Source organism: Balaenoptera physalus (genome assembly GCF_965194825.1).
Source record: "Balaenoptera physalus genome assembly, chromosome: 3".
In the NCBI taxonomy this organism is placed as follows: Eukaryota; Metazoa; Chordata; class Mammalia; order Artiodactyla; family Balaenopteridae; genus Balaenoptera; species Balaenoptera physalus.
Window position 1 is genome coordinate 147,096,009 of NC_138890.1, and position 24,637 is coordinate 147,120,645.

At 39.0% G+C, this 24,637-nt stretch overlaps 1 pseudogene across 1 annotated transcript; it reads right to left on the minus strand.

Annotated features, from left to right (window-relative positions):
- Positions 1–9,714: 9,714 nt before the first annotated feature.
- Positions 9,715–23,951, minus strand: LOC309658008 (annotated as a pseudogene). Its single transcript has one exon. The product of its transcript is annotated as an uncharacterized misc_RNA (transcript).
- Positions 23,952–24,637: the final 686 nt, after the last annotated feature.

Genomic DNA, 24,637 nt, shown 5'->3' on the forward strand with positions numbered 1-24,637 from the left:
CCTTATTGCTTCCATCTTCTGGCCCCCTGGGTCACAGCTCATCATTTCTTAGTTTTATCTCCTGACCTGCTGTGCACTATTCCTACCTTAATTCTTGGTAATGTCAATAAACACGTGGGTGATCCTTCCAACACTCTGGTCACTTAGTTCCTTCACATCTCTCTTCCAATAATCTTGACCCTACCTTAGCTCCTCATCCCATAATTATATCCTAGACTTTCTCATTACCAATAATTGCAATGGCTTCATAATCTCAATTTGCTGCATACTATTCTCTGACAACCACCTTTCTAACTCATGTCTCTGTACAGTAACTCTAACAAGCTTTGGATCTAACCAGAACCTCAGTCCATTGATCCTATATAATCACTATGTAAATCACTATATAGGCACTATAATCACTTACTTTCGTTCATCCTCAAATCCCTTGCCCTTCTCTCTTACCTCATCACACTGCCATAGCGAAACCACAACCCTGATTAATCTAGCCATTGCTGCTGTGTGCCTGCAACCCCACAACTGAACAGAGCTAGGAAACAACACACAACTCTGCTTTTGGTCAATTGAAATTCATGATCATTAACCTCATTGGGCCCTTAATGATTTTTGAGAATCGTCCTGTATTCTCCTAGTGCATTCACTTTACCACTCTCTTAGGTGACAAATTCATACCTTCTCTTTTCTCCTCAAACCTCCAACATCTCCTCTCATATCTTCATGCAAGTGAAGTGTAATTTTTCAATGAACAAAACAGCCTCTTTTTAAAGGCCAATCTCATCTTCTCTTGTCTATTAAAGTACATCTCCAGCAACTCTTCTCTCTCCGACATTATCATTTTTTCCCTCTTCATGGTCATTCCCATTAGCATGCAAACACTCTATTTGTTCTTGCATTTTTACTTTAATGGAAACATTTATTGAGCATCTACTTGTGCTGGAGGCATGAAAAAGAAAAAGAATCATTGCCTCTTACCTCTACAAGTCAGAGGTAGCGCTTACCCGAGAAAGATTTTAGGATTAAAGACTGTAGATGTAACGAGTTAGCGTACTTTAATATCACCTGTGAATTTCCATAATACCAGCTTCCTATTGACCAGGTAATATCTATAATAGAGGTCATTTTGCTCAGAGTAGAAGATTTTTGTGAGGCTTTGCACACTTTCTGTCACTAGAGATGATAATTGAACTTAATTGTGAATTCTCATGCATAGTACCTGGCTATTTTCCTTGCAAACAACAAAGATGACTCTGCTCCTTAAATTAAGGTTAGGGTAAGAATAATTGCCACAATTTATTAAATGTAAATAAATTTACTGAATGCCAGACTCTTGGCCCCAAGTTTTTGTACATCTGTTCATTTAATCCTCACTGCGATCTCGCGAGGCAAAGGGTGATCCCTTAACTCAAAGGTGGATAACTGAAAAACAAATAATTTTTTACATGTAATAAAGACCCTCCCCATGGGTTTTATAAAATTTTTATTTTAATTGGAATAACATACAAATTCTGGTTTGAATAGTCAAAGACAAAAAAAAGCATGCACGCAGATGGTCTGAACTAAATAAATCACGTGCACTTGAGAATGAATGCTGTCTTATGAAAGAGAACACGTCAGTAGCTACAGTGGGCTTATTGTGTGAGTGGTTTCTGCATGACACCAGAAACCCTGGGCAATGACAGGACAATTTAGCCAACAGACAACTGGTACCATTAGGGGACATGCGGGCAGGAGGGCATGGGTGAGAAAGGAGGAGGGAACACCCAGTTATTGTTAGATAAGGTATACTTTTAAAATTAGATGGTTTAGCTTTTTTACTCTCAATTTTATACTTTGAAAAATTTCAAACCTATAGAAAAGTTGAACTAGTACAATGAACAACCATATATTACTTATATAGGTTCAAAAATTAACATTTTGCCATATTTGCTTCTCTCTATATTTTTTCCTTTTCTTTTGGCCGCGCAGCTTGCAGGGATCTTAGTTCCCCGACCAGAGATTGAACCCACACCCTTGGCAGTGAAAACCAAGTCCTAACCACTGGACCACCAGGGAATTCCCTTACTTATTTTAAAAGTTAGTTGCAGATGTCCTGATGCTTCAGCATATATCTCTCAAGAACAAGGACACTCTACAAGCCTATTTATCACACTTAACCAAATTTGACATGAATCCATTATTATTCTCTAATATGCAGTCTATTTTCAAATCATTCCTACTGTCCCAATGTCCTAATAATATCCAATATAAATCAGGTTTAACTCTGCTTTAGAACCTGATCATAGATACTACATTGCATTTGGTTGTCATGTCTCTTTAATGTCCCTTAGTCTAGAACACTCCCCCAATATTTTGGTCCTTCATGACATTGATCTCATAGAAGAGTCCAGGCCAATTGTTTGGTAGACTGTTCCTCAGTTTGGATTAATATGATTTTTTTCTCTTATGGTAAGATTCACATAAAACATTTTTGTTGGGAGTACCACAAAGATGATGTTAAGATTAATTTGAACACATTTTCTTAATAAATGTATTACCATAACTATGTTTCATTTCAGTAATTTACATGTACATTAAAAATTTTTTTTGCTTATAATGCAATTTTACTCAAAGCTGTTAAACATGAGATGAGGGGCTTCCCTGGTGGTCCAGTGGTTAAGACTTTGCCTTCCAATGCAGGGGGTGTGGGTTCGATCCCTGGTCAGGGAGCTAAGATCCCACATGCCTTGGGGCCAAAAAAACAAAACATAAAACAGAAGTAATATTGTAACAAATTCAATAGAGGCTTTAAAAAAAATGGTCCACATCAAAAAATCTTAAAAAAAAAAAAAGAGATGAAATATGGTCTGTAATAATTGTCATGAATAAGAAATCCTTTGCAGATTAGCAGATTATATATTTTCATAGAAAATTTTTAAAATTGAGAATGATGCAAGCTAAAATGTGTGGATGTAATTGGTTTAAAATATTTATGTATTTACCGTGTACAAGACTAACAAGTGCACTATATTATTTTTGTCTCGGTGATAATGAAGTAATGTGAACACTTTTTAGCAAGTCTTAATAAGTCTTTGCTGCAATGTGGAGTAAAACTAACAAGGTGTTTGGTGAGAAATGCCAAAATTGTAAATTATAGAAACAGGAAATAGAGAAAATCTCCTGAAATAGCCTAATGCTTATTTACAGTATTTATTTACAAACTGTTAATGCATGGTTTACAATAACAATGGCTGCTGTTTACTGAGTATGTGCCAGATCTGTTACAAGTATCTCCTGTAATTAGCACAACAATCATAGGAGAAAGATATAAATATTAGCATTTTATAGGTTGGAAACAAAGCAGCTTTTAGCCATTATTCTAAATCCCTTTGGTTTTATCAGTCTACAAAGGCGCTATATTTTATTGCCATTATTGATGCCGTAGTGTATTCTAAACTTCAGGGTTTGTGTGTGTGTGTCTCTCTTTTCTTATAAAAAAAAGAGAAGAATAAGCTTAAACTTATATCTTTCTAAAATTCATTTTTACTGTTTTCCCCTGGCAGAGTCTTTTATGTTCTGGATAGAACTCTGAGGATAGTATTATTTTTCTTGTTTATCACTTTATTTTTTCAATAAAAAATACTAATTTGGTATAATATAAACAGTTATATCAACAGCCAAGATGGCCAAGAAAGAAAGCTGCTGTTTACATTCTCTTTCTTAATAAGTGTTATGTTTGCTTTGGCTAAATTGTCATTTTTACAAATTATCAGTTTTTGTTATTTTTCCATGTAAAAAGTGACGTGAAGGCTTAATTTTAACTTCTAAATTTTGAATCAAATTCTTAAATGAACATTATAATGATTAACTACAATATTTCTTTATTTTATTATATAAATATCTTAAAAATAACTTACGGTAAATTCATAATATTAAAGTAAACATGGAAGGCAGGGACTCCATACAGTAAACTCTCTTATTTTTAGTGCTTAGTTGTCAAAATGCCTTTATAGTAGGAGTAATTTTTAGTTCAAACCTTCACCCAGCATCTGATTTTAATTTCTGCATGATCTTCTACACCTAACTGGATATATAGAATGAAAAAATGGAGTGTGTAAACAAATGTGCTCCAATATTACTCCTAAAAGAAGATTTCCCCAAAGGTCTGGCTAAGCAATCCGATGAAGGCAGGTCTGGGGGAAAAAAGACTTTTGGACACATGTACATGCCTGAGGGATCAAAGAAAACCAGGGTCTAACATGTAATGCAAGTGCTATGATTCGACACACTTATTTAATTTGATGATTTAAAACTGTGATAAGAGGCATGCGAAATGCGGTGTCAAATTCAAAACAAAGTGTGGTGATCTGCCTTGTTTTCAACTTGTTGCTATCTGATGAAAACACTTTTCCACAAGCAAGACTGATGAGCAGATGGTGCTAATAAGGCCAATTAAGTGCTAAGCTTCTGGAAATGTTTTTGTTGAGTGACATCTTCAGACTGGTTTCTGCTAACATGCATCTTAAGCCATGTGTTTCTAAGGTGCAATAGCATTAATGCTAACGGTCACTGGAATTTTCATTTTCAAGAACATGCAGTCAGTCAAGACAAATACAAACCCTTTGCCCCAGTTCCAAAGACAGTATATGAAGTTGAATGATGAGATTCTAACACTTTTGGGTTTCTGGGGGGCTCAGTCTAGGTCACTGGTTTCTGGTAATTGGGGCATGAAGAAATTTTCTCTAGTCTACAATGAAAAAAGGAGTATACAAAAAAAAAAAAAAAAAAACCTAAAAATAAGTAATAGATATTTGGGGGTGCTTTTCCCTTTTCCCTCTTAACTTTTACTTTCTTTTTTTTTTTAATTCTTGTAGTTTGGAAGTAATTGACCCTATTCTTTTATTGATTTCTATCTGCATTCTATGTTTTATTTGGATCACAGGTAAACAGAATTGAATTAACCATAATACATTGCCATCACTGATCCATGAACAATCCTTAACTTTTTATTTTATTTTTAAAAATTTTACTTCCCATCCCCCCAAAAGATATGACTAATACTCACCCAAGCCAATAACTACCAATAATTTACCTCCACCTATATATTCTTCTCTTATCTGCTTACCTACATATATCTCCCTGCCTGTCTCCCTCCCCCATGTATACATTGCCTTCTCCATGTATTGGGTTGGCCAAAAAGTTCGTTCAGGTTGTCCCGTAACATCTTATGAAAAACCCGAATGAACTTTTTGGCCAACCCAATATGTGTGCATCTCCAAATTTCTCCTTTTTTATAAGGACACCGGTTAGAGTGGATTAGGGTCCACCATAATACCTCGTTTTAACTTGATTACCTCTGTAAAGACTCTGTCTCCAACTGTTACATTCTAAGGTACTGGAGGTTAGGATTTCAACATATAAATTTTGGGGGAATACAATTCAACCATAACAATAGAGAACTTGCTTTTTTGTTTATTACTATCAAGTTAACAGTGAGTCTCTTGAAAAAGTTCAAAGAGGGTTCAAGTCCTTTCCCAGAAAGGAAAGTGAAGGAAGAGAAAAAATGGAGTAATGGGAAAAAAGAAATTTTTTTCTCCTTCCTTTGGTAGCATCACCCTGATTTTGTTCCATACAGGGTTCAACCAGGGGCTGAATCGGAGCGTACCATTCCATCTTCCTATGCTGAGTTGTTGGAGTAGGGATGGCTACTTGACCTAACATGGGCCAATCTTGACATCTGAGAGTGTTATTTGGGACTTCTTTGGAGCCCTTGACCTGTGGTATGATCTGTCTCCTGGGGTTACCGGTGGCCAACTTTGACACTTCTTCGAGAGAACCTAAATCATCACAGGAGAAAGTATAACTGAATGACGAGTGAAAGCAGAATTATAATGACATCATCTCGAGTTCTTAGATTCAGCCATGCCTGAAGTTCACCCTTTAAACTTCCAAGTTACATGAGCTGGTAAATTTCCTATTTGGTTTAGGCTGGGCTCCTGTTATTTGTAACCAAGAGTCTTAACAGATGCTCAGTCAGTTTTTGAGGAAAGATAATAAGAAGTAGGCAATGACAGAAGTGGCATAATTTGTCACATGCTTCAAGTGAGTTCACAAATAACAGGACAGCTCTACATCTTTCTAAAATGAACTAATATATTGTCTCCTCCTTTTTCGCTTTCATTGATTGCTTCCTCTCTCAAAATAATCAAGTGAGAAGAAAAACACTCACATTGTATATAAGTGGCTGGATATGAGCATCACTGATGAGCTTTAACTCATGTGTACTTATTAAATATTTTGTTATTAAAACATATTTCTAATAAAGTTGCCATTCTATTATTGGTAAGGCCTTGAGCATATATGCTCTGAAATTCCATAGTCCAGATGGAAGTGTATTAATCTGTGGGTAGTTACCAATTTATGAACAGGCTGTATTCTAATAGAAATTTGCAAAAAAGACTGGAGATCAGAATACATCTTCCCACAGAAATAATGTTATATAAAGTTGTTGCATACGCAAGCTAGCAACTATGGAGAGAGGCAGTATAATACGTACTAGATAAGAACTTGGCTCCCAGATCCAGGCTACCTGGGTTCAAATCCTAGCTCTGCCACTCACAAGTTTGTCCTTTTAAAAGTTATGCCCACTAGAATATCTAAAATTAGAAAGACTGAACATACTAACTCTCGGTGAGGAGGTGGAGCAATAGGAATCCTGATACACTGATGGTGGGGATGTAAAATGGTACAACCACTTTGGAAACTGCTGGTAGATTCTTACAAAGTTAAATTTATACCTACCATATGATGCATCCATTCTACTCCCAAGAGAGATGAAAGCGTATTTCCATATAAATATTTATATGTATATATTCATGATAATTTTATTTGTAATAGCCCCAAACTGTAAACAATCCAGAATTCTATCAATAAACAAGTTGTTTTCTATCCATACAATGGAATCCTACTCAGCAATAGAAAGGAACAAACTACTGATACATGCGACAACATGGATGAGTCTCGAAGAAATTATACTGAGTGAAAGAAGCCAAACAAGAAGAGTACTTACTGTAGCATTTCACTTGTATAAAATTCTAGAAAATAAAAAACTAGTTTACAGTGATAAAAGCAGATCAGGGTTGCTTGGGGATAGGGATGAAGAATAGAGAGGATTAGATTACAAAGGGGGATGAGGACCTTTGGGGGTTGATTTCATGGGTGTAGTTATACGTCAGAATTCATCAGTAAATTCATCAATAAACAGCACTTTAAATACGTGCTGTTTATTATATGTTAATTATACCTCAATAAAGTTGTAAAATATATTTTTTAAAGATTCTCTTGTTGCTTCCTAATTCCTGGAAAGTCTGAAAAGCAAAGTGTTATATTTGTATTCCCTTCCCCCAACTTTTATTAAAACAATAATAACAAAAACCTCACATTTGAACAAGAAAACAATTCATTCTATTTTTTTAAAAATTTATTTATTTATTTATTTATTTATATTTTTGGCTGTGTTGGGTCTTCGTTTCTGTGTGAGGGCTTCCTCTAGTTGCGGCAAGCGGGGGCCACTCTTCATCGCGGTGTGCGGGCCTCTCACTATCGCGGCCTTTCGTTGCAGAGCACAAGCTCCAGACGTGCAGGCTCAGCAGTTGTGGCTCACGGGACTAGTCGCTCCGTGGCATGCGGGATCTTCCCAGCCCAGGGCTTGAACGCGTGTCCCCTGCATTGGCAGGCAGATTCTCAACCACTGTGCCACCAGGGAAGCCCCATTCTATTTTTAAAATAAAAAGTTAAAAAATACAAAGGCAAGAAATAGTCATTTATTTTATAAATCATATCAGCTTATGCCAACATTACTGTAAGTGCAACATATTAAGATATTAGGCACTGCTATTCTGTACTTCACCACACTTTTATGTGTTTATATAGCAAATGATATATTTTGTACTATTAAAATTTTTCAGCTTTTCATGACACATTTTAGGAATACTAAGGTGTCATTAAGACAGAGCCCTTCTACACTGTAATCTAAGAGTGAACACTCTGCTGACACATTAGTTGCTGGTAGTTGGTTAATCAAAAAAATGGTTAATGCAATGAATAGTAAATAAGTAAAATCAAAAGAAAAGATAGAATTATCACAGAAAAAGAACAAAGGATGGCAGTAATTTTAAGGTAAAATTGAGCAGAATAAGATGACAAAGCATGATGCTAAAAAGAGTGATTTATCTGAGTTATAATTGTGAAAGAAATAAGTATTATCTTTGTGAAATATTAACCACATTAACATATTAAAATGGTTTATATGATCTCAGGGGAAATAATAATCAATATTCCATACCCTAGATGGCTACTTCTAAATATAGAAGCAATTACCTTTATGTATTGCAAAAGCAATGTTTGTGCCACTGTGAATATTTCAGTTAAGTAATAAAAACAAAAACGTATGGTTGTTTTGTTATACTCTTTATCAGTTCTTCCACTTTATCTAGTTACACATCCTCTGCACCAGTTTATGAGTGCATTTGCATATTTTCTACTATTGCAGGCTATATGGCAGAGTTTTATCTTTGAAATTTCTTGTGAAATTACGCAAAAGAAAAATAATAGATCTTGCATCAACAGCAAATTTATCATTTTTGTCAACCTCTGAGGGGATTCCCAAGGAATACGTTGATGCACTTAGACGAAGAACTTACTATACTCCGTACGAATACAGAAGGGAACTAACTACTCATGGAAATTTTTTGAAAGACTGCCTATGCCCTAAAAGGTGCAAAACTGGTAAAATTCATATTTATCTGGCATGTATAATTTCCATAGCTGGATTAGTGAGTAATGAAATACATACTGGTTCAGTGAATAATTTTCCTATCACTTTCAACTTAATTGTACAATGACTTATTCTTATAGTATGTAGTGTGTTCACATGTAGAGATAAAGCAAAGTAAGTGGGAATCTTTTTATCCACATTCTAACTGGTATTCCAGAAGGATATGCCATTCACAAATGGAACAAAAATGGAAAACTCCAGTAAATTGTCTTTGCTTTGTCTAATTTTCTATCTAATTGTATCCTTGCTAACAAGTAGGTAAAGCATCAGTATCATGGAATTTTTGTCTAGATGTACTATTTTTAACCTTTTTTGAATTTTTTATTGTGGTAAAATATACATAACATAAAAGTCACTATTTTAACTGTTTTGAAGTGAACAATTCAGTGGCATTAAGTATATTCACAGTATTGCACAACCATCAATACTATCCATTTCCAGAACTATTTGTTTGTTTATTTATTTATTTAATTTATTTATTTTTGGCTGCGTTGGGTCTTCATTGCTGCGTGGGGGCTTTCTCTAGTTGCGGTGAGTGGGGGTTACTCTTCGTGTGTTGTGTGGGCTTCTCGTTGTGGTGGCTTCTCTTGTTGTGGAACATGGGCTCTAGGTGCGGGGGCTTCAGTAGTTGTGGCACATGGGCTAAGTAGTTGTGGCACGTGGGCTCAGTAGTTGTGGCTCGCGGGCTTTATTGCTCCGCGGCATGTGAGATCTTCCCCGACCAGGGCTCGAACCCATGTCCACTGCATTGGCAGGCGGATTCTTAAACACTGCCCCACCAGGGAAGCCCTCCAGAACTATTTTATCATCCCAAACAGAAACTTTATATCCACTAAAATAACTTTCCATGTCCCTCTTCCCTTAGCCCCTGGTAACCTCTATTATACTTCTGGTCTCCTCTGCCTTTGCTGGTCCACTGACACAAGGAGTCCAAAGAGATCAGATGGTATTCATAGTTGCAAGTTCAGTGAAATTCTTATTTCACTCTCTAGTACAAGTGTTCCCTTGAGAATGAGAAGTTAATCTGACAAAACCCAAAATTTCAGAAAAGAGAAGCACAAAATCTGAAAATATGTCACTGGTAATGATGATGAGAGAGACTAATCTCCCTTCTACCTCTTGTTTTCTGGATCTATGTATGCCAACCATTGGGAATTAGCGCCATGTATAGGTCACTGATTCAAAGCTTTCCCCACATTTTTGGGACTGTGCTCTCTCCCACCTTCTCAGAACATTGTCCTTGAAATGGAGAATTGCCCGAACCTATTGAAGGTCATTTAACCATCTAATAAGCTAGACACATCGTGCTAAAGAAGTATGTGACAAAACAAGTGTGTCTCGTGCTCATGTACCCACTGACACACCACTTTTGCCACAAAATGGGTCCCCTCATTAAAGGTAATGTTGTGCTGATAGACCAGTCATTCTGTAAACCTCTGAAACTGTCCTTCCAGTCCTCAACCAAGACTGAATCAGAAGTAATACCTAATCCAGAGAAAAATGTAGTGACTGGTGCCTCCGTCAATATTTAAGGAATCCAGGATATGTCTAAAGCCCAGATCCCCGACCCCTGGGGCCTTTTAGGAACCAGGTTGCACAGCAGGAGGTGAGCGGCGGGAGAGCAAGCAAAGCTTCATCTGCCGCTCCCCATCGCTCGCATTACCACCTGAATCATCCACCCCACCCTGCCCCCATCCGTGGAAAAATTGTCTTCCACGAAATCAGTCCCTCGTGCCAAAAAGTTGGGGACCGCTGAAGACTAGAGGTCATTATATCCCTGCGCAATCCACTTGTTTAGTCTTTACAAAACCTTTCAAATCAAAAATATTTGGGGCCACCTTGACAATCGTTATCATTAACATGACCACCACTAAGTACCACTGCTCTTGCATGTCCCAGCACTTCGCCTTCCACCTGCACTTCATCTCAACCTCTGGCAACTGAGAGTCTCAGGAATTGCAATGGGGTCTTATTGCTGTGAGTGATGCAGTTCCCAAGTCCCATCCCAAGGGCCTGTTTTCTAGGTCTACTACTGGTACCGATTGTCTTGGCTTAGTATCTTAGATCATGTTTCCTAGGAAACGTACTCTGGGGTGGATATTTACATGCAGGAGGTATACTGAGGAGTGTTCTCGACGGCAACACCTGTAAGGGAGTGAGGAAAGCAGGAGTGAGCAGAGGGAGAGGCTGAGCTGTGACACAGTTGCAACAGAGGGTTTGGGGGTTCCATGGAGATCTCTGGAGCTGAGCTTGCCTTTCGAAGATGTCTCAAATTGAGGCAAGGCTACTTTACCCCCAACTCTACTAGTCATTGGGTTGGGCTGTGGGGATGGGCTGTCAACTTGGGGGAAGCAACCCCTTTTGGCCAGGGCCACACCTGAAAGGTACTCAGCTGTGAACCGTCAGCAGGCAACAGTCCCAGCAACAGAAGGGTCTGAAGGCGAGATCTGGGGGTGGCGCACCCCTGCATTTACTACTTTTAAAGAGAAAGCAGGGTCAAGACAAATGCTTTGTTGCAGACACTCTATTTGGGAAGTGATGTCAGGGAGCAAGAGTGAGGCACAGGAGAGTGAAAAAGAAGGAAGAAAAGCCAGTGCAAAGATGTGCTACATGGTTGTTTGCTGCTTTAGAAGACTGCTGCTCAATGCGCGAGATCTCAGGAGCCTTAGGAAGTTCAGCCCAGAAGTTTCTGCCTAAGGCAATAACAGAGAAGAACTTATCAGTTGGCTCCCACTGGTCAAGGTTGGCGCCATGGGTATTAAATTTCCCTGCGCTTCTGGGTTTCCCACGTGTGAACACTGAGAGTGCCAAGAAAAGGTGTTGTAGAAGCCAGCATGGCTTCCCTAGGAGTAGAGTGAAATTGAAGGGTATCTAGTACTTCTGAAAATATCTGGCAGAATTTGAAATGTAAACACTCTATGATCCACAAATTTCACTTACAGGAGTTTATACTAGAGAAATTTGTGTTTAGAGGTGCAAATATCTATGTGGATTTGATAGGCTTTGGGCCTCACTACCTGGGTTGGAGGCCAGGTTCTGCCACTGTAAATGAGACACCTGTAAATTATGTCATGTCTCACATAGGGTTGCTAAGAGTGTGAACTGAGTTAAAACATACAGTAGGCTTTGAACAATGCCTTGCACATAGTAAGGTCTCAATGTATGTCAGTTATTATTAATATTACTCTTTCAAGGCTATTTATTACAGCTACTATTTGTAGTGATAAAAGATGAGAACCTAAATGTCTATTAATTAAATACTAGATAAAGAAATTATAGTATGACCACACATAGAGAAGTATCACACACACCATATGTGGAAAAAACAAAGTGGAGAAAAATGTGCCTAGTATGCTCCCATTTGTGTAAAATACGTGTGTAAGTACATATGCAGTACAGATTTATTAGTATTTACCGCTAGCCGGTTCTCCTCTGCTTCCTGGGTACACAGAAGATTGCTCTTTCCAGTTAAGTGAACCATGTGATTAACTCTGGCCAGTGTGAGTCCAAGTAGGAGAGAGAAGCCTCTGTGTAACGTGCCAGCTCTCTCTTCCCTGGAAGCCACATGCCGAGATGGCAGTGTCACAAGGTGATACAGCTTAAACATGTAGTTTGATGGAGAAACGAAAACCTTTGTTCTGTCTAGCCACTGAGATTTTGGGTTAAATTTGTTACCACAGCACAACCCAGCCTATCCTGGCTATTTTAATAGGATTCCGCGAAGGAGATGAAAAAAATGAAAACGCTGGTTGCTCCTGGGGAGGAGACCTGGGTGAACAATGGGTCAGGGGTTGGAGGGAGACTTATTTTGCCCTCTATACCCTTTTGTATAACTTGAAATTTTAGATTACAAGTGCATAAAATTTAAAAATTAAGGGGACTTCCCTGGCGGTCCAGTGGTTAAGACTTCGCCTTCCAATGCAGGGGGTGCATGTTCAATCCCTGGTCGGGGAGTTAAGATCCCATGTGCCTTGTGGCCAAAAACCCAAAAACATAAAACAGAAGCAGTATTGTAACAAATTCAATAAAGACTTTAAAAAATGGTCCACATCAAAGGAATCTTAAAAAAAAAAATTAAGTATAGTTTGGGTCTGACGGAAACCATCAACCTTCCCTAAAACTTAGGAGAACCTGAAGCCCTCATCCCCCTGAAAACAAGAACAGAAACAAAAGACAAAAACCCTCCACCCTCCCCTCCCTGAAAAAGACAAAAACCACAGATCCACAGATCGTTTAGCCTGATTACATTGTTTTCTCCAAGAATGTTCAGCAGCTTGAATAAAGATGCAGAAAAGGACCTTTTGGGCAAAGAAGGCAGTAAAGGTAGGAGGGAGTGGAGTGGTAGATTGCAAGGAAGTGGTAGGTCATTTCACTGGAGGTCTCCAAGGGCTGGAGTTCATGCAGTGGTGCCAGAGGAAGTAATGAGGAAGAATAATTCCTGGTGATCAGGAGTTAGACACTTGAAGAAAAGATGTACTAGTTATGAAGGGGTCCAGGAACAAGCAGCTGAGATAGGGTAAAGTAAAAGGTAGCGTGATTTTGATATTTTAATACAAGTACTCTAAACGTTGGTCTTCTTTCATATCTCATTATGCTTATAATATTCTGACTGATTGCAAAATACATGGCATATTTCATAACATAGAGGGTAATGAGGAAAGAAATCTTTATCATTTTTCCCTCAGGAGCTTTTGCAAAGAAATTTCTGATTTTTCTATAAATTTTATATGCAAAGGATGGCATGAAATGTTGCTGATCAATAGTGACCAAGCTGGGTATTTGCAGAACAGTTATGACAAAAGAGGATGAATAATGAAGAAGATAAAAGATAATCTTGACAGATAACTCAGTTAAGAGAGAAACTGGAAAGTGTTTAAAGATCCTGATTCATACCAATAGGCCGTTCTATGGAATTACATCTAAAATAATAAACAATATTTATATAGATGATCCCTTTGAGTCACAGAAAATTTTTCTTGGTGACTAGAGAACTATGGCATTTTGGAAAATAGATGAAGGATTTTATTAACATGAAATAATAGAACCCTCCTCAATAATACTGTAGCAAATATTGTGGGAGAAAATTAATTAATCAAAGTAGTTATTCAGCAACTAGACAACAGGATGGGGCTGTTTGATCCCAGATCTTAAGGTACTTTCGGCTCATTTGGAGAGATGTGTAATAATGAGATATTCCTCACAAGAATGATGGAAAGAAAATGAGATAGTACTCATTGATGAATTTCAAGATAAAGAATAAAACTGGTATGGAAACTCAGAGGACGGTGAGCTCAGGGTAGATGAAATATGTAGTGAAGACTCAGTGGAAGTTATCGTCAACTGGATTTGGAGTTAGAAGACCTGGATTAGAATCTGGTGCTGTCATTTACTAGCTTGAACAAGTTTACTTAATTTGCCCCTGCTTCTTAATTTGTAAAGTAAGAGTGATAATATTTACCTTGCCGTATTGTGAAGTACTTGTCCTATTGTCCCCAGATCTATTTCTTGCCCTTTCTGTATCACAGTTGAGTGGGGGTGACAAGCAGCTGCATGTTCTGGGTGCTGTGGATTAAACTGTGTCCTGTCAAATTGATATATTGAAGCATATATTGAATATGACTGTATCTGGAGATAGGGTCTTCAGGAGGTAATTAAGGTTAAATGAGGTCATAAGAGTGGGGCCCTAATCCAATAGGACTGTGGCCTTATGAGAAGGGGAGAGAGTAATCTCTACCTGCCTGCTCCCAGTGGCTATGTGAGAACACAAAGAAGGCAGCATTCTACGAGCCAGGGAGAGAATCCTTACCAAAAAATGATCACGCTGGCACCTTGATTTGGGGCTTTCCAGCCTTAAGAACTGTGAGAAATACATGTCTGTTCTTTAAGTCACCCAATCTACGGTATTTTGTTATGGCAGCCTGAGCTAAGACACCAGGTTCCCATGTCAGGAGCATCAGGCGAATGGCAGTTACAGGAGGAGACTGAAAAGTGGGATGAAGGGAAAAGTCAGAGTATTTCTCTTCTTCTCTCTGCATCAGCAGCATCTCCAGCCTCTTTCATGACCTCAGCTCCCTGCATTTAAGCGGACTGTGCTTCTAGCTTTTGCTGGGGAAGTATGGCCCTGGGTTCCAGTAATGCCACCTCCTCCTCCTTTTGTCTCTCATGCCCAACAGCTCTCTGCTTTTACTCATCTCTGAGTTGCCTCAACTGTCTCCCATTTCCCTTTCACCTTTTCCATCACCTGTATTATCAGTTTCCTGTATTAAAGTCCCTCTGTCATTAACATGTAACTATGTCTTCTATTCTCTGGTTGAATTTTGACTAAGACAAAGAGTAAATTTTAAAATGTAATATTGTGAAGCTGTATGTAATGTGCCATACAAGTAATAATTATACATGCATACAGATGTCATACTACACATATCTGTTTTTGCTTGTCCTGTCCATTATGGCTGTGGAACCATATTTGTGATGTCTTTTTTGATCTAACTGATAATTCCAGAGAACCCAAAGAGGGCCCATCACAGGGCACAATGTTGATCTAATCACAGTCCCTTTCTTAGTAATTGGAACTAAGAAACATAAAGGAACATTCTAGCTGGTGGTTGTCACTGGAGCCGAGAAGCCAAGCTATGAAGTCATGTCTGATGACCATGTTCCGATAAGTAGAAGAATCTAGTTAAGAGAGAGAGGACCAAGTGGTAGGTCACATGGCTCCTGGGAAGTAGAGAGTGTAGCCTTGGTTCCAGATAACTTTCCATTCCCCAGTTCCAGTTTTACACAGGCTTGGTATATTCCTACCACTATATTTTATGAGATTCTTTTATATGCTTTGTGTATCTGCATTGGGGTTAGCTTATTTGGATATCTGAGTTTTTGAGTCCTAACTAGGACATCCCTGTACACACACACACACACACACACACACACACACACTTCTTCAGATGTTGAGCTGCCTTTAAAAATATTTAGCTTGTGATAGGGCAAAGAGACAGTTATATGGAATTCTGTCTAGGATGAACAACATGAGCAAAAGTTTGTAGATAAGAGAGATTAGACTCTAGAATACCTTGTTGACTGCTCTCCTTGTCTTAACTAACAGAGAATTTATCAAGATGTCTTAAAGGTTTGGGTGAAATTGTTTTTAAGCTAACTTTAGTAGGAATTTTATCACCTTTATTCTATAGTTACCTAATAATGTTGGTGTTCCCTGATGCTTACTTTAAAATAACGTAAGTATATCATTCAAAACAAAGAATCAATGATCATTACATTAAAATGTATTAAAAACTAGATTTATAAGCAGCATGTTTCCTCCATGCCCTGAAGGTCATGCCACCAGGTTTCTGCAAAATCAGATCAGGAAGAGAATACAGTAAAAAAGGGCTCTCTGGAAACTATCTTATTTGTCATTTCCTGAAGATAAATTTTTGAAACTCACTCAGACCACTTAATGGATCTTAATGACCAGACACAACACAGTTTTTGTGTGTTGGTTTGTCTTGCTATGAGATATTTTGCAGTCATTCACTCCCTGCCCAGAAGCATCTTGCTACTAAGATGAACATCACTCCTGTGTTGATCAACGGCTGCATTCTAAAACAGGTTGAAATGCTTTTTGGTTTCAATGTAAAATATAACCAAGAAGTGACTTGGATGGAAACGTGAAATGTGCTGTCAGAGGAAAGTCCCAGTTACAAAGTTTTAAAAGACATTGGTCAACTTCACCAATATCTGGAAGTTGTTTCTTTTAAAACAAAGAATATTTTCTGGACACAGTATTTGTGTGTACTATAGTGAGTTTTAGCTGATTACACAAATCCATTTGTTGTCAAAGGGCAACATATATTTTAATGAACTTTATGATTAGAGATAGTCATGTGTTTTTTATTATCTTCAACTATATAATTTGAGCTGGTATTAAAGATCACATAGCCCATATAAGAAAGCATAAGAGTTTCTCCCCACTCCAAGTATTAGATCATATTAATGATACCAATAATCATTTATATGTTATGTATATTTGGCTGCTATTGTAAAATGGTCAAATATTCAAATTAAGATATAGAGTGTTGTCTTTTATGTTATCAGAAACAATCAGTAGGGTGGGAGAGGGTTAGATTGGGAGTTTGGGATTAGCAGATGCAAACTGGTATGTATAGAATGGATAAACAACAAGGTCCTACTGTATAGCACAGGAAACCCTATTCAATATCCTGTGATAAACCATAATGGAAAAGAATATGAAAAAGAATGTGTGTATATATATATATATATATATATATATATACGTATAACTGAGTCACTTTGCTGTAAAGCAGTAATTAATACAACATTATAATTCAACTATACTTCAATTTAAAAATAAATTTAAAAAAGAAAAAAAAAGAAACAATCAGTAGTTATTATTAGAAACAAGACTCATTCTAGGTTTCTAAACCTGTTTCTTTGTCTCTTTTACAGAATCATACTTCTATGAAAAGGTCATAGGGCAAATTTTCTGAAACCTAATCTTGATGAATTAATTTATTAATAATTTAGCTTTCTATTGAATGCTTCAATAATATAACGTAAAATTAGTATCAGAAAACATTTCTTTTTTTAATAATTTTTAAAAATATTTATTTATTTTATTTATTTTAATTTTTTTGGCTGCGTTGGGTCTTGGTTGCAGCATGCAGGATCTTTGTTGAGGCATGCCGGATCTCTCGTTGTGGCGCTCGGGCTTCTCTCTAGTTGTGGCATGTGGGTTTTCTCTCTCTAGTTGTGGCACGCAGGTTCCAGGGCACGCGGGCTCTCTTGTTGAGGCGTGCAAGCTCAGTAGTTGTGGTGCATGGGCTTAGCTGCCCTGTGGCATGTGAGATCTTAGTTCCCTGACCAGGGATCGAACCCACATCCCCTGTATTGGAAGGTCGATTGTTTACCACTGGACCACCAGGGAAGTCTCGGTACCAGAAAATATTTCTTTAAAAGGCAGGTGTCTTACTCAGCCATAAAAAGGAACGAAACTGAGTTATTTACAGTGAGGTGGATGGACCTAGAGTCTGTCATACAGAGTGAAGTAAGTTCGAAAGAGAAAAACAAATGCCATATGCTAACGCATATATATGGAATCTAGAAAAATGGTACTGATGGACCTAGTGGCAGGGCAGGAATAAAGACACAGACATAGAGAATGGACTTGAGGACACAGGGAGGGGGAAGGGTAAGCTGGGACGAAGTGAGAGAGTAGCATTGACATATATACACTACCAAATGTAAAATAGATAGCTAGTGGGAAGCTGCTGCAAAGCACAGGGAGATCAGCTCGGTGTTTTGTGAAGACCTAGAATGTTGGGATAGGGAGGGTGGAAGGGAGGCTCAAGAGGGAGGGGATATGGGAATATATGTATACATATAGTGGATTCACTTTGTTGTACAGCAGAAACTAACACAACATTGTAAAGCAATTATACTCCAATAAAGATGAATTTAAAAATTAAACAATAAAAAATAAAAAGCTGGTGTCTTATGCATTTTACAATTAAATGTTTTAAAATAAGAAAATTATGTTTAAAAATTGGTCCTACTGGACCCTTTAACCATAACAGGTGCTGTACTAATAATTACTGTTTTGCATTTCATTGCTGTCAAGATCTGTCTTTTAAGTTCTGCCACTTTTCTTTTTTACACATCTGATATCGTTTCTGACATCACCATGAGATGAACCTGCTCCATAAGCCCAGTGGTCCCGGAAGGTAGATGAGAGACATATGGGGCAGAGCTCCCTCATTCGAGCTGCCCAGCCACAAGCCCAGCCAAGATCAGCCAACCACAAGCTCATGAGCTATATAAATACCTCTCGATGTAAGGCTAATGAAGACTTGTGGTCGTTTGTTAAGCGTTGTTGTTGTAGTCATAGTTAACTGGTATGACAGTAATGGTAGATTATTATTGAACTCAGTAGTTCCAATAACAACATTTTGGTTCCCTCTTTTGTAATTGTGACAAATGTAATAGCTTCCCTAGTGGATCAGTTTATGGTGTTCTGGGAATCATCCTGGAAGCTCGGTATAGAGTTTGCTGCTCCAGTACTTCAAACAATTTTTATCTAATTCCCTTTCTGCTTGAAATAACTGTACAATCTCACATCCATTAGCGTGGCTACTACAGAAAAACGAAACAGAAATAACAAGTGTTGGTAAGGATACGGAGATATTATAACATTTTCACACTGTTTTGGGGAATGTAAAATGGTACAGCTGTTATGGAAAACAGTATGGTAGGTCCTCAAAAAGTTAAAAATAGAATTATCATGTTATCCAGCAATTCCACTTCTGGGTATATACCCAAAAGAATTGAAAGCAGGGACTTGAAGACAGACGTGTACATCCATATTTATAGCATTATGCACAATAGCCAAGGGGTGGAAGCAATCTAAGTGTCCATCAACAGACAAATGGATAGACAAACTGTGGTATATACAAACACTGGAATATTATTCAGGCTTAAAAAGGAAGGAAATTCTGACACATGCTACAACATGGATGAACCTCGAGGATATTACATTGAGTGAAATATTACATGATTCAATTTATGTGAGATACCTAAGGTAATCAAATTCAAAGAGATAAAAAAATAGAATGGTGATTCCCAGGAAATGGAAAGAGGGAGTTTGGGGTATTATTGCTTAATGGGTACAGAGTTTCAGTTTTGCAAAATGAAGAGTTCTGGAGATGGATGGTGATGGTGGTTATATGACAATGTAAATGTACTTAATACCACTGAACTGTACACTTAAAAATGGTTAAAGACATAGAAAACAAACTTATGGTTATCAAAGAGGAAAGGGGTAGGGAGGGATAAATTAGGAGCTTGGGATTAATAGATACACATTACTTTATATAAAATAGTTAAACAACAAGGTCCTACTACATAGCACAGGGAGCTATATTCACCATCTTGTAATAACCTATAATGGAAAAGAATCTGAAAAAGAATATATATTTATACATACATATATATATGACTGAATCACTTTGTTATACACCAGAAACTAACACAACATTGTAAATCAACTCTACTTACATTTTAAAAATTAATTTATTTATTAATTAATTTGTTTTTGGCTGTGTTGGGTCTTCACTGCTGCGCACAGGCTTTTCTCTAGTTGCAGTGAGCGGGGCCCACTCCTCGTTCTGGTGTGCAGACCTCTCACTGTGCTGGCCTCTCTTGTTGTGGAGCACAGGCTCCAGACACACGGGCTTCAGTAGTTGTGGCACGCGGGCTCAGTGGTTGTGGCTCATGGGCTCTAGAGCGCAGTCTCGGTAGTTGTGGCACACGGGCTCAGTTGCTCCGTGGCATGTGGGATCTTCCCGGACCAGGGCTTGAACCTGTGACCCCTGCATTGGCAGGTGGATTGCTAACCACTGCACCACCAGGGAAGTCCCAACTCTACTTAAATTTTTAAAAAAATGGTTAAGACGGTAAATTTTATGTTGTATGTCTCTTACCACAATTAAAAGTAATTTTAAAATGAAAAAAATAACTAGAGAGATTTACTTGTCTGTACTAAAACCTGAATGATTCACCAGATGAGAGCAGAGACCTCTGGGAAGGACCATACCAATCATTCACAATAATTCCCAAACTGGGCCTCTGCATTTGATGTCATTCATGACATTCCACATGCCCCCACCCAGTAGAGGGAGCCTAATTAAGGTTGAGGAGGGGACCCTCTTTTTGATCATGAAGGGGTGTTTCTTCCTAATCTGAGTGAAGAATAGAAAGTAGAGAATTCAGTCTTATAGTGTCTCATATCTGCAGAGCTGTTTTCCTTATTAGGATCCTCTTTGGTGGCTGATACACACGGGTTATCCCACCGACTAGCTCACTGGGATGACTGTCCACTCAGATGAGGGCATTATAAATACCACATAATGAGACCCAGAAACTCATGGAGCCTTCCTGGTGGGGCTCCATGTCCCATGTGAGGCCACCCATACCTGCCTCGACTCTTCTCAGGAGAAGAGCAATGCCACCTCTTCAGCTTTCCTCCAAATCACTGAGATGTGGGATTTGAGTTTCAGAGATGCGTTATGAAGCCTGAAAATGGACCAGGCTTCAGTCCCAGTGATTCCCAGCGGAAAAAAGTCAGGAAGTCCAAGTGTGATAAACTGAGATGGGTGTGGGGTAGGTTGTGGGAGCAAAGAACAAATTCGGGAAAAGCAAAGTGAAAGGGTGGAAGACATTTGCTAGAAGAGGAAGCATGGGACCTAGCTTTCAATTTTACTGAGCGCTAGTGCTGGTTACACAATGTGTGATGAGTCAGCCTGGGTTAAAGGCACAGTTGGAGATAAACCTTAGATTACCTTGATTTTTGTACAAGAAAATTATCTTACTAAAATTGGTAAATATTTTGGCCCTGAATCTTACTCCTTTAACCTTCTGCATTAAAACTGAACACATTAAAAGGAAAAAGTCACTGCAGGTGAAGGTTGGCTTGAGGAGTTACTCTGGGCTCTGCCTCCCACTCTCCCTATCAAACTTTGTTCTCCCTGGCTCCTGTTTTGTGATTCCACACCCACATTATCCTTGCGTCACCCAGAGGACTGACCACTCTGGCCCTAACCTTGAGGAACTCAATTTAGTTGAGAAGACAGCCATATAAACAGATTCAAATAGTAGATAGCAAGTGCTGAAACAGGGACATAACTCAAGTGCTATGGAAACAGAAGACAAAGCAGCTAATTCTACCTGGGGCTATTGGAGATGCAAGAACACAAAGGCTCTGAAAGATGAAGAGGGGATATCCAAGCAGAGATTAGGCAAGGACATTTCAGGAAGAAGGACCGCAGGTCTTCTCTGTCTAGTTGTGATTCTTGGGATATTCATTTCTAGGCAAGTAAACATTCTGGGCTGGTTGAGAACTTGGAAAGACTCCCCATGTGTTCCTTGACAGCTAGTGGGGAAAGAGAGTCCCTTTGGAAAGTTAGTGTTTTGGAAAAAATTTTTTAAAAAAGTTAACTCCTCTTTGAGAAACCATCTCTGATATGTAACTTCTAAAAAGGTAGGCATTTGCTTCTTATGAGTTGAGAACTTTAATGGATGAGGTACATAATCTGAAAGTAATAGCCACAGGAAATATTACTGAGGATCAAATCACAAGTACAAAGTCAACTTGATGTATATATTGCTTTTTCTTTTTTTGGACTGGCTGTTTTGTTTTGTTTTTTTTTAAAGGAAAAACAATTGAACCTCTGAATCATGTGATTTTTAACTTTAAAAAAAAAAACAAAAAGCAAAATCAAACAACCTCTAAACATGCTACTGTATGTTCCATAAACAAAGAAAGCAAAGTGGCCAAGTAGAGGTGTATAGGACAAGATAGTACCTCAGCCTGGACCAAGCAGGGATTCAAGTAATCAATGTTTTTGCAGACCAGTGACAGAGGGTCTCTTACTCAGGTTGCTAAAGGGAGAATGTCACAACAGAACTGACATCACTCCCTTCTCCAAAGCAACAAGACATCTTGAAAGCTCAACTTCTTGGTGAAGTTTTATGGTTGGTGGCAGGATTTAGTTCACCCATGTGAAAAGACAGCTCAGTCTGCGATGAAATCTCTTCAAGGGAAAACCTCCCCTCAACAGTCTTACTGAGTAACTTAAGCCAACACATAATCAAATTCACTTTTGGGATAAGTCTATACCAAAATTGTGCAGTGGGAAGAGAGGTAGGTACAGTTACCCAGCCCACATTCACTGCTTTCTTCCTTGACTGAATTAGATGGTAGTCGAAGAGAAGTCTCCTACATTCATCATCTAGGCCAGGAAAGATGAACAGAGGCGAAAGTGGGGTCTTGTCCTTCACAGATTCATTTTGGTTCTGGCAGATTGTGAGCCATAAGCATCCTGTTCCCACTACATGCACTCTGGGATCAGAGAAGTCAGCACCCATGCTCATGTCTGTCTGTCAGTTAGATCTCCTTGGTTTAGTGACTCCTGTGGATCTATGGCAGTTGAGACAGAAACCTCACATGGCTGCCTCCATGACTGCATGGTCACCAAATGATGTGTCACATCAGGCACTGAAGACAGAGGACATGGGGATCCTTCAGTGAGCACCTCATCATCAACTCCTAGGATAGAATCGGTATTCGGTAGTTTCAAGGACTCTCCACCAAGGCTGGCTGAGAATTCATAGACACCAGGTTTTTACTGGTTACTGAAGCCTCATCAAGCAAACGACTGCCCATTAGTGGCTCATCAGTTTGTTCCGGCTCTTGACGCCCAGCGGCTCCCATCTGCAAGTGATGCTTTCTCACGTGCACATACCTGCTCCCACTCCAAGAGAAGGTCTTCCCACGGACTTGACACTGATGTGGCTTCTCTCTTGAGTGAAACACCAAATGTTTTGGAAGACTAGACTACTCACCAAAGGAACTGCCGCATCCTTGGGCTTCACAAAGGAAAGGTTTCTCTCCTGTGTGGACGTGCAGGTGGTTCTTCAGGTTTCCAGCTGTAGTGAACTGCTTACCACAGTTAGACTCGGGGCACATAAAGGGCTTCTCCCCATTGTGGGTCCTCATGTGCACCTTCAGCCTCTGCAGTACATAGAAGCTCTTCCCACAACCTGCTGCAGGGCAGATAAAGGAGCGGTCGTTTCGATCAGTTTTGAGGTGGTACTTAAAGTGAGCTGGCCGCACAAATGTCTGGTCACAGCCTTCAACTGTACACTTAGCTTCTCCTCCATTTGAGGAAGGGGCCCAGAATCTTCGGGTTGCCCATCATCAGAACCAAGGTGAACATTTCTCCATTGCTGCTGGTTTTCGCATTCTTTGCCAGTTGTGCACGAGTAGCAGCAATCAAACTGTCATGGGTCAACTCCCGAATCTGGAGGATCCATGGGATGCTACTGTCTGTGCTCTCACTGGAGAGGAAATCATTCCCTGAATCCTTTGCCTCATCTTATACAAACACTAAGTGTTCGGCTGAAGAGCCCAGACTCTTGTTAGGTTAAGAAGAATAAAAGAAGTGCTATCACTTGGCTGTAGATCTTGCAACAAGCTAAGAGACTGGAGTTGACAAAGACTCTGGAGGCTTCTGTACAATCTGAGCCCTCGTCTCTTCTCTGTCTGGACCCACCTTCACCTGAAGGCTTCTCAACACAGCTCAGGAAGGAACCTCCTTGGAGGAGTTAGTATATTTACAGTATTATCTGGTAACATTAGCCAACTGCATTCTGAGGCTTCAGTCACTGGAAGGAGGGACAAGCAAGTAATGTCTTTAGCTTCTGATTCTACTAGCCCTTGTCCCAGTGGGATGGACGTATTCTGATAAAACTGTACCAGGAGCTCTGGTTTGATTTCTAACTCATCTGATAACATTAATTCAGCTTCCAAATCCTGTAGCTGTTCAGGGGACAGGTTAAAATTTTAATTCAGAGTCAATGACACCTCTCTGTTATGCTCATATTCCTCTAGGAAGTGCTATGCTTTTCCTGTAAGATGCTGTGCTGGGTGGGTAATCAATTTAGCCTTTCTGTCCCGGGCAGCCGGCCGTCTGTCAGTCGGTCTATTGCCTTTTTTTTTTAATGGTTCCAATAAAATTATATGTATAAAATCAGGCAAGGGGCCTACCAGCCTAGTTTGCCAATTCTTAGTCTTAGGGAGCCCCGCACTATCTTTTTTTTTTTTTTTTAAACATCTTTATTGGTGTATAATTGCTTTACAATGTTGTGTTAGTTTCTGCTGTATAACAAAGTGAATCAGCTATATGTATACATATATCCCCATATCCCATCCCTCTTGCGTCTCCCTCCCACCGTCCCTATCCCACCCCTCTAGGT